General features: G+C 39.8%; 1 pseudogene; it reads left to right on the forward strand.

Annotated features, from left to right (window-relative positions):
- The first annotated feature begins 453 nt into the window (after positions 1-453).
- LOC125195455 lies at positions 454-5557 on the forward strand (annotated as a pseudogene).
- The last annotated feature ends 3373 nt before the right edge of the window (positions 5558-8930 follow it).

Here is an 8930-nt window from a genome sequence, read left to right on the forward strand (position 1 = left end):
ACGAATAAAACGAAATTAATACTTGTTGCAAACATATAGTCATTGGGCTATTACTATTGTTGTTCTAAATTTAAATGTTCAAATAAAAGAAAACAAAATAGCGGGAAGGCGTCACGGCGATTATGGCCGCACGACATGCATACCGATGCATGAACATACGTGTATCAACCTCGTAACTATAGATATCCAGTGGCACATACACGCCAGTACATATTTTTTCCAGTTTTTTAAGCCCGACGTTGTATATACTCATAAGCGTGAAGCTCTTTAAAAGACAAAAACTTAAATACGCACATCAAATTCAATAACTCAAAGATCGAATTTAATCGAATTTTTCGGTCCTAGTAACGAGCCGGGAGCTGTCCCACCTGAATGAGCCACTTTTGATACATTTAGAAAGCAAAATCCACTCGTCTCTGCTATAAATAACTCCTTCAACTGCCTCTCTCAACGGTTACTTCTTTCTCCTTCTCTTTCCAACGCTTCTACTTAACTTCACATTAATTGACATTGCAATTCTAGAGAGAGAAAAAAGCAAGCGCCATGGATTTCAGCTCGTTCCTGACGTCGCTGGGGACGTCCTTCGTCATTTTCCTGGTGCTGATGTTCCTCTTCACGTGGCTCTCCAGGCGCCCCTCCAACCACGTCGTCTACTATCCGAATCGGATCCTGCGAGGGATGGACCCCTACGAAGGTATCCGCCTCACTCGCAACCCGTTTACTTGGATTAAGGAAGCCGTCTCCTCCACCGAAGCTGACGTCATCAAGCATTCCGGCGTTGATGCCGCCGTCTACTTCGTCTTCCTCTCCACCGGTACCGTCTACATTACTGCGAATTAGCTCAAAATTGAGGTTTAGAAAATTTAGAATTAGAGTAATTAGGAAGGAAGCTGATATCTGAACAGTGTCGTGAAGTTAGCTGTGTGATTAATTTTGCTTATGCTTGGATGCTGGAAATGTAATTGCAAACTGAACATTCACACTCATGAGCTGGAAATTGGGGGTTGAAGCTAGATCTATCTGTTTTGTGTTCAATTGATGTTTTGGTGTCTAATTTCGTTTTCAATTTGACTGATTAAGTTTAGTTTTATACTGTTATTGATTGATCTGGTGCAGCATTGGGGATAATGGTTTTCTCGGGGATTCTTCTTCTTCCTGTGCTTCTTCCTATTCTTCCTATTGCCTATACTGCTGAGAACAAAATAGACGCTAATGAAACCACAAGTGAAGGAACTTTCAATGAACTTGACAAGCTATCCATGGGGCATATTGCAGTTAGTACTGTTCCTTCTCTGTTTTTGTTATTGTGGAATGATGTATTTTCTAATTTTGCTTAATAACACTGAATTGTTGGTGGATAACAGCAAAAAAGCGACCGGTTATGGGCATTTCTGGCAGCTACGTATTGAGTTTCTTTGGTTACGTATTATCTCCTGTGGCCATCGTACAGGCATGTTTCGAAAATGAGAGCTGAAGCTCTTATGTCGCCTGAAGTGAAAAATGAGCAGTTTGCTGCCCTTGTTCGAGACATACCTGCTCCCGAGAAAGGTCAAAGCATTAACGAACAGGTGGAGTCGTATTTTAAGGCAATATATCCAGAGACATATTACAAGGCAATGGTGATCACGAACAATAAAGTGGTACTTGCTTCGACACTCTTTTGCATCTCTCCATCAATGTTTTGATTTACCATAGTCTTTCTCTAGGTGTGTGTGTGTGTTTTCTCACCGGATATTTAGTGATCATATCGCGTATTGTAACTTGTCACCTTTTTCTCTCAGGCCAACAAGATTTATGCAGAGTTGGAAGGATACGGAAAGAAGCTTGCGCGTGCAGAAGTCATCTATGCCGAGTCTAAAGGGACTGCTAACCCTGAAGGAACGAGGCCGACTACTAGAGCTGGCTTTATGGAGCTTATAGGTAAAAAGGTTGATGCACTAGAGTACTATGATAAAAAGATAAGAGAGCTGGTTCCAAAGTTAGAATCCGAGCAAAAGATCGCCCTGAAGGACAAACAACAACCTGCAGCTGTGGTTTTCTTCAATAACAGGGCAACTGCAGCAGCCGCTGGACAATGTCTGCATGATACAATGTTGGATAAATGGACAGTCATGGATGCACCTGAGGCTCGCCAGTTGCTATGGACCAATCTTTCCAAGAATTTCTACGAGAGACTGGTCCGGCAATATGTCGTATATTTCATAGTGTTTCTCACTATCTTCTTTTACATGATACCTATTGGGTTGATTTCAGCGCTGACTACTTTAGCTAACCTGGAGAAGTTGGTCCCCTTCTTGAAACCAGTGTTGGAACAGTCTATGATCAGAACAATCCTTGGGGCGTACTTGCCTCAGATTGCTCTTATAATATTCTTGGCACTGTTACCAAGTTTCTTGTTGTTCCTATCCAAGGCCGAGGGCATACCTTCACAGAGTCATGCGGAAAGGGCCGCCTCCGGGAAGTACTACTATTTCTCGGTGCTTAACATATTCATTGGTGTCACAGTAGGTCACACACTTTTCGATTCGTTCAAAGCTATTGAGGATAATCCAAACAGTGTATTCGATGTACTAGCAGCAAGTCTTCCAGGAAGTGCTACTTTCTTCTTGACTTTTGTGGCTTTGAAGTAAGACTCTTTTACCTTTCTTAACTAGTTCTGGTTTGTATCTTCTCAGTGAGTCCGTCATTTCTTGAACCTGTTTTTTATTTTTTAAAAATTCAAGGGTTCAACGTTGAAAAAATAGGGCTTTTCATGAAAAATCCTTTTATTTTGTACTCATTCTTTACATTTTTTTTGAGTTAGCCTGTTGTGAAATTGAACATCATCTCCATAATATATCTTCGTCTCGATGGCTTGTAGACAGACTCAAATGCGCTACTGACTTTGTGCCTTCAGGTTCTTTGTCGGATATGGACTTGAGTTATCACGAATAGTTCCTTTAATAATTTTTCATTTAAAGAAGAAGTATCTCTGCAAGACTGAATATGAATTGAAAGAAGCTTGGGCTCCGGGAGATCTTAACTATGGGACTAGATTTCCAGATGACATGCTCGTTCTGACAATCGTTCTCTGCTATTCTGTCATAGCCCCGGTAATCCTTCTATTCGGAGTGTTGTACTTTGGTTTGGGATGGCTTGTTCTACGGAATCAGGTAATTCTCCTCAATCTTCCTTCATGTTAGTTATTCACTTATTTGAAATCTGTGAATTTTATGATGAGTTAGGTGGGATTTAGATTTATAGATGCAGTAAAACATGTTACACTGGCCCTGCATTTGCCTCTCTCGTTTCCATCCACAGGTGCTCTAAGTTTATGTGCCTTCGTACCAGACTTACGGCCGGATGTGGCCCCACGTGTACAACTGCGTTGCAGTATCTTTGCTCTTGTATCAAGCCACGAATTCTCTCCCCGCGAACCTAAAAAAAACCTGTATTCTTTTGGGCCCCATGGCCGAAAAAAAATAATTCAAAATATACTACATTTACAAAAATTACGAAATATAGGGAAATTTAAAATTTACGAACATATACAAAAAAAATAACCCATTCCATTAAAAAAGTACAAAGATTTTAAAAAAAAAAGACATGATTTTTTCTTTTTAAAAAGGGTTCAACACACACCCCCGCCACTCTCTCCCCCATCGCGTCGCCCGGCCGCCCCCCGGGTATCGAGCCACGCCGGAACCCCTACCCGTCCCCTATCTCCAAACCCCCTCTGACATCTTGAAAAACATCTTCTGTGGGGTGTGGCTTCTTCCCTCTTGGAAGCCCTTTGTACATCGAGCCCGCGTTTGGTTACCTTGAAATTCTGGTGGGCGGGTGAGAGGGGGGAGGACCGGACCCTCGGGCGGGGGGGATCGCCCCCCCCCCCGGCCGCGCCCGCCTAACCGGGGGGGGGCGGAATGGGGGGGGATGGAAATCCTCGATGGGGGGAGGTCGGGGATCCGGCTCCCGGTAGTGCCGCTATATTTCGGCCCGCCCCGGCCCCCCAAGCCCTGGGGAATTTTCCGAGCCTTCAACAAAAAGGGCACTCCCGAAGGTGAACTCCATACTTCCTCCAAGGGCCGACTCCCCCACCCCCGGCATTTATTCTCCCCCCCGGGGAAACGGGGGGCGTTGCGAAAATTCGAAAAAGGGCCCCCGGCCCGGTGCGTCCCACCCTTCCCGGACCTCCCCCCGGTCCTTCCCCTGCGGGCGGCCCTCCATGGGGGGCCTCGATCTTCGACCACATGTTGACGCCGGTTGCCCCAAAACTGGATCGTCCACACCCCCAACCACCCCTTTGGCCACCCCGGTACTCATCCTCCGTCCACTTCCTCCCGGGCCAGGCGCTGGATGACTCGCCGACCGCCTTTCCCCCCCTTCCCCTCTCTTCCGGTGCGGCCCGCGTGGAACGGGAACCGACCATTGCGGATGCTCTTATGGTCTAAGTTTTTTATACACATTTTTTTTATGGGAAACAATGTTTATTCAAATTTGTACTAATTGTTAACTATAAGATATTACAAGTCCAAGATGTTTTATGTTCATATTTCCAGCTACTAACTCTTCATGCCTCTACTATTGTACTATATTCTCCCTCTGTCCCAATTTACTCGGCTCTTTTTGTTATGTTGGATCGCCCCTACTTAATAGATTGACTTAATTTTAACATTAAAAAACAATTACAAAATTGGTGCACATTTGGAATAATTGGATTAAGTAAAGACTTTAGGAGGAAATGAGTATGTAACACATGTTGGATCTGGGGTAATTAAATAGACGTTGTTCCTAAAGGATCATTGGACCACACTTAACAATGTTTTTAAGCACGGCATAAAAGATTGAATTTTCATTTAATAATAATTTAAGATGCACTTTAATTTTTAATTAATTATAAATAAAATTCTAGCCCTGTAATCCAAATTTTGTGGGAATACTATTCTTTCGAAGTTGATTAGATGTCTCCAATAAAATTATTTATGCTTTAGCGCTCAAGTTTGTTACTAAATAGATCAAATAAAGGTTTTCCAAATACATAAAGGTCTAGTTACACATGACAGAAGTTCTGGCCGCTGTATGCAGACTGCAGTCGGTGTGAAAGGAGACATCTTGCGGCTGAGTTAACAGACCAGACCCAGATCAGCAACCCAAGACATGATTCAACAGTAATGTGCAGTGCACCAACTTGAATCAAACATGGATTTCTTCCATGCTCCATGGCCACCATAATATTCCTTCAGATTGAAGAGCACAGGTCCTAGGCACGGCTAGAAATGAAATACGACTCAAATAACTTGGAAAGAAGGGAGTAACTAATAATTTTATAATTAAACTAAAACACTATAAATTTGAAATGAAGGGTGGAAGAAAGTTAAGTGGAGTAGAAGACCTTGAGATGCAAGGAGCAGATGAATGGAAGTTATTTGGAACTGAGCAGATGCAGAGACAGATTAGTACTGCTGGTGAGACCCTCTTCTTCAACCTCTTTCTTGAAGATCTCCAATGTTTCCTCATCACCACGGAAATATACAGCAAGTCGAAGGCTCTCATTACCAAGCTCCTCTTGTTCCACTAATGTTCTCATTGCTGAAATGCTCGAAGGTGCGCTGCAAAATTTCAACTTAATAACTTCAAGCGTTGCTATTTCTCCTATGCCTCACGGGAACTCAATCAATTTACACAAATCTTCTAGACGAAGATATTCTAGGACTGGAAAATGGGAGCTGTCGGCATTCCAACAAACTAAATCACCACAACCATCAATAATCAAGGTTTTCAAGTGACAGAATTTGCCCTCAACAGGGGTCCAAACAGATCCAATGACTGAATTTTGTATCAATGAAAGCTTTTCAAGATTAGGCAATGATCCAACCATCATTGTCAACTCTTCCCAATCGACACTACAACCACTTAAACGCAGCACCCGAAGAGAACTTGGGAAAGTGAGGCTCGTAGCGAACTCACGCCACTTGGAATTGCCATCAAACTGCAATGCTAGGCTTTCCAGCTGTTGGAGGCAGCCAAGATTGCGGGGACAGTAATACCAACTTACTTCACCGCAATAGGATAACTCTAGTTTTCTCACATTGGGGATTCTCTTGCAAACCTCTTCACTAAGCCTGAAATTCTCCACTTTCAAAAGTGTGTATAGATTTCTCATAACCAACTCATTTGCTTGATCTACAGGAAGAGGATCAACGAGACAAATCGTCTCGATCTCAATCTTCCTAAGCTGTAGCATCTCCCATATCCCATAAGGTGCAATTACTTTTGATTGATCTGGTACAAGAATTGTTAATATTTGCAGATTCCAAAGCATTGATATCGATGAGGGAAGATAATTAACGTACTGGAGCATAAAAGGTTATTGTTTCATGATTCACATCTCTGATTTGTTTCTGGTCTGTTTTGAGAGAAGATCGAGAATGTGAAGCTTGTTTATTTGATGAGATTATAAAATGACCTCAACATAGACTATGATCCATTATTTTGGCCTACCCGAGTCCGTTACTCATGTATCCGGTACCCAATATCTAACAATTTTCTGATATTCAATAGGACGGCCCTATATTTCAATGAAGGCGCGCAATGCTAAATGAAATACAGTCTGACTATAATTAATTCTTTGTCCTTTTTATTTGGCTTTTGTATTTCTTAAGTTATATTAGTATCATATTTATGTTTTATGTATAAATATGTATGTCCTTATTAATATTAGATTTTACTAGTTAAATTATGTTAATTTTTATATGCAACTGGATATTATAACAATTAAATTTGTTATTTAATTTTAAAAACTATGAAATAATGTGATGCATAAAATTGATAACTTGTTAGCAACATATGGAAAAAGGTTATTTCATTGATTATCGAGAGTAGTAATTACACTTGGAATGGAAATCCATACATTTCAACATAAGATGAGATTCAAACTATGAAAGAATCACGATCACTTGATCGCCGGAGCTTTGCATAGGGGGCAGAAGTTCTCGCCGCAGACTAGCCACCGCCGTATGCAGTCGGGATGAAACTCGTGGCGGCAATCCAAACTAGTCACCGATCCTCTGTACAAATCGTCCAAACATATGCAACAAACTTCTTCTTCTTCTTCATCTCGATACGTATCGTTGCAGCTACGTGCCTTGAAACAAGAGAGAACGTCGGTTTCGGGCGAATCCACGTGGCCGTCGGATTGAGGCGACCTGACCCTGACCACGGAGTCGTAGTCTTGAAAGTGCAAGACCTTATTTCGAATGTCATAGTTGAGGCGGAATTTTCGACACGGAGTTTTAGAAATGAATGTTGGGTGTGTTAAATAAATGGATAAAAAATTAAGAGAGAAGAAAAGTTAGAGAGAATAAAGTATGAAGTAAATAGAGTAGAGAGAATAAAGTAAGAAAGAGTAAAGTAAGAAAGAGTAAAAAGTTACCATATAAGGAAACGACTCAACTATGAAGAAACTTCCCGAAATGGTAAAATGACTCAACTATGAAGAAACGGAGGGAGTACTAGGTTAACTTTTAGTCGCAGATTGTCCTATTTTTATTTTTTTAAATTATAGCTATATAGTGTTTTATGTTTATTTTATTTTTAATAATCATACTTAATTATTTATTCAAAAATTAAACTACTTTTAATTCCATCAAACATAGAAATTGTATGAAAATATATGCAAGAATAATGGAGAGCTAGGATTTTGTCATTGCAAATTTAAGTAAAAGAGACGGGGGAAGGTTCCTTTATATTTTGCCTCGTTATTTTTTTACATTACTTGATTAATCAATATATGTAATATTGTTGGATAAAAACATGACTTGGACAAAAATTACATATAATTTTAGCAATACATCTCTCAACAAATCCAAGAATCGATTAAATTAAACAATAAGATCAATTAAATCGTTACATAGAGCAATAAGAGTTGTGCCAAATTCAATTAAAAAAGTTGCTATTAATTCGTCAATTGATACTAAGAGTCGCAGGGGTGCTTAAACGGTTCTCGGTTAACCGGAACTAGAACCGGCCGATTAATTGAGGAACCTGAATCGAAAATTTTCAGTTTTGGTCCCGGTATCGGTTCCAACTTTATAAATAAAACCGGTTTCGGTTCGGAACCGGAACCGACTGGTTTCTAATCGGAAACCGGATTATAATTCAATTTTATTTTTTTTATAATTTAATATACTAATAAATCTAATTTAATTGAATTGATTTTGAATTAAAGTAAAATAATTTGAAACATTGAGTAATTTTTAGATTTAAACAGTGTTTCTAAGGATAGAAAACACGGTGAATCGCGACTAGGGGAGGATTAAAGAAGCGGGAAAGAAAGGGGAAAACAAAATAACTCGACCATAGCTCGAAATAATATGAAATAGCTCGAATAAAAATAAGAGTCGCTCTCTTGGGTCTCCTCCTGTCTCACACTCTCCCCCCGAGTCCTAAGGTGGTAAAAGAATTCTGTTTCAAGGAGTGAGGTCCACAAAGTTATATCATCGGATTGCACAATTTATGCCTTAAAGAAGATAAAACTCTTTTCCGGGCTTATTTTTAATTTCTTCTAATCGCTTTTTCTTTTGAGATTTAAGGGTTTTCTAAACGCATATAAGTAGAGCTATCCTTGTTCTGACGGATTTGCGAGCTCTGTTTTCTGAAGTATTTAAAATGTTTAACCGTGATACGTTGAATCTACAATTATTTTCCTAATCCATTTTTTATGAACTAACTACAATGAGTAGGACATCATAAGTTTGTTTTTAATTTCCAAAAGAACTTATACAAATATAATATCATTTCACATAATTGAAATTTAACTTTATAACAAATTTATGTAACAATTCATTTAACATACGATTTTAACCTATTTGTAAATAATTTATTAACTGTTCCATTATAAACCAAAAAAGTCACAACAAGATCAATTAGTATTGGAAATTCCAATGAATATT

Source organism: Salvia hispanica, chromosome 6 (genome assembly GCF_023119035.1).
Source record: "Salvia hispanica cultivar TCC Black 2014 chromosome 6, UniMelb_Shisp_WGS_1.0, whole genome shotgun sequence".
NCBI classification, from domain to species: Eukaryota; Viridiplantae; Streptophyta; class Magnoliopsida; order Lamiales; family Lamiaceae; genus Salvia; species Salvia hispanica.